Genomic DNA, 2932 nt, shown 5'->3' on the forward strand with positions numbered 1-2932 from the left:
TGGCCATTCTGACTGGTGTGAGATGATATCTCATTGTAGTTTTGATTTGCATTTCTCTAATGATTAATGATGTTGAGCATTCTTTCATGTGTTTGTTGGCAGTCTGTATATCTTCTTTGGAGAAATGTCTATTTAGGTCTTCTGCCCATTTTTGGATTGGGTTGTTTGTTTTCTTGTTATTGAGCTGCATGAGCTGCTTGTAAATTTTGGAAATTAATCCTTTGTCGGTTGCTTCATTTGCAAATATTTTCTCCCATTCTGAGGGTTGTCTTTTTGTCTTGTTTATGGTTTCCTTTGCTGTGCAAAAGCTTTGAAGTTTCATTAGGTCCCATTTGTTTATTTTTGTTTTTATTTCCATTACTCTAGGAGGTGGGTCAGAAAGGATCTTGCTTTGATTTATGTCATAGAGTGTTCTGCCTATGTTTTCCTCTAAGAGTTTGATAGTTTCTGGCCTTACATTTAGGTCTTTAATCCATTTTGAGCTTATTTTTCTGTATGGTGTTAGTGAGTGATCTAATCTCATACTTTTTACATGTAGCTGTCCAGTTTTCCCAGCACCACTTATTGAAAAGGCTGTCCTTTCTCCACTGTATATTCCTGCTTCCTTTATCAAAGATAAGGTGACCATATGTGTCTGGGTTTATCTCTGGGCTTTCTATCCTGTTCCATTGATCTATCTTTCTGGTTTTGTGCCAGTACCATACTGTCTTGATTAATGTAGCTTTGTAGGGTAGTCTGAAGACAGGGAGCCTGATTCCTCCAGATCCACTTTTCGTTCTCAAGATTGCTTTGGTTATTCGGGGTATTTTCTGTTTCCATACAAGTTTTGACATTTTTTGTTTTAGTTCTGTGAAAAATGCCAGTGGTAGTTTGATAGGGATTGCATTGAATCTGTAGATTACTTTGGATGGTAGAGTCATTTTCACAATGTTGATTCTTCCAATCCAAGAACATGGTATAACTCTCCATCTATTTGTCTCATCTTTAATTTCTTTCATCAGTGTCTTATAATTTTCTGCATACAGGTCTTTTGTCTCCTTAGGTAGGTTTATTCCTAGATATTTTATTCTTTTTGTTGCAATGGTAAATGGGAGTGTTTTCTTGATTTCACTTTCAGATTCATCATTAGTGTATAGGAATGCCAGAGATTTTTGTGCATGAATTTTGTATCCTGCTACTTTACCAAATTCATTGATTAGTTCTAGTAGTTTTCTGGTAGCATCTTTAGGATTCTCTATGTATAGTATCATGTCATCTGCAAACAGTGACAGCTTTACTTCTTCTTTTCCGATTTGGATTCCGTTTATTTCCTTTTCTTCTCTGATTGCTGTGGCTAAAACTTCCAAAACTATGTTGAATACAAGCAGGGAGCATGGGCAACTTTGTCTTGTTCCTGATCTTACTGGAAATGCTTTCAGTTTTTCACCATTGAGGGTGATGTTGGCTGTGGGTTTGTCATATATGGCCTTTATTATGTTGAGGAAAGTTCCCTCTAAGCCTTCATTTTGCAGGGTTTTTATCATAAAGTGGTGTTGAATTTTGTCAAAAGCTCTCTGCATCTATTGAGATAATCATATGGTTGTTCTCCTTCAATTTGTTAATATGGTGTATCACTTTGATTGATTTGCGTATATTGAAGAATCCTTGCATTCCTGGAATGAACTCCACTTCATCATGGTGTGTGATCCTTTTAATGTGCTGTTGGATTCTGTTTGCTAGTAATTTGTTGAGGATTTTTGCATGTATGTTCATCAGTGACATTGGCCTGTAGTTTTCTTTCTTTGTGACATCCTTGTCTGGTTTTGGTATCAAGGTGAAGGTGCCCTCGTAGAATGAGTTTGGGAGTATTCCTCCCTCTGCTGTATTTTTGAAGAGTTTGAGAAGGATTGGTGTTAGCTCTTCTCTAAATGTTTGATAGAATTCAACTGTGAAGCCATCTGGTCCTGGGCTTTTGTTTGTTGGAAGATTTTTAATCACAGTTTCAATTTCAGTGCTTGTGATTGGTCTGTTCATATCTTCTATTTCTTCCTGATACAGTCTTGTCAGGTTGTGCATTTCTAAGAATTTGTCCATTTTTTCCAGGTTTTTCATTTTATTGGCATAGAGTTGCTTGTAGTAATCTCTCATGATCTTTTGTATTTCTGCAGTGTCAGTTGTTACTTCTCCTTTTTCATTTCTAATTCTACTGATTTGAATCTTCTCCCTTTTTTCTTGATGAGTCTGGCTAGTGCTTTATCAATTTTGTTTATCTTCTCAGAGAACCAGCTTTTAGTTTTATTGATCTCTGCTATTGTTTCCTTCGTTTCTTTATCATTTATTTCTCATGTGATTTTTATGATTTCTTTCCTTCTGCTAACTTTTTGTTGTTGTTCTTCTTCTTTCCCTAATTGCTTTAGCTGCAAGGTTAGGATTTTTATTTGAGATGTTTCCTGTTTATTAAGGTAGGATTTTATTACTATAAACTTCCCTCTTAGAACTGCTTTTGCTGCATCCTTTTGGGTCGTCATGTCTCCATTATCATTTGTTTCTAGGTAATTTTTGATGTCTTCTTTGATTTCTTCAGTGATCACTTCATTATTAAGTAGTGTATTGCATAACCTCCATGTGTTTGTAGTTTTTACAGATCTTTTCCTGTAATTGATATCTAGTCTCATGGCGTTATGGTCGGAAAAGATACTTGATACAATTTCAATTTTCTTAAATTTACCAAGGCTTGATTTGTGACCCAAGATATGATCTATCCTGGAGAATGTTCCATGAGCACTTGAGAAAAATGTGTATTCTGTTGTTTTTGTATGGAATGTCCTATAAATATCAATTAAGCCCATCTTGTTTAATGTATCATTTAAAGCTTGTGTTTCCTTATTTATTTTCATTTTGGGTGATCTGTCCATTGGTGAAATTGGGATGTTAAAGTCCCCTTGTATGAATG

The sequence above is a fragment of the Aethalodelphis obliquidens genome, unplaced genomic scaffold, assembly GCF_003676395.1.
Source record: "Aethalodelphis obliquidens isolate GAN/ISIS:26980383/991018 unplaced genomic scaffold, ASM367639v1 scaffold54, whole genome shotgun sequence".
Taxonomy (NCBI): Eukaryota; Metazoa; Chordata; class Mammalia; order Artiodactyla; family Delphinidae; genus Aethalodelphis; species Aethalodelphis obliquidens.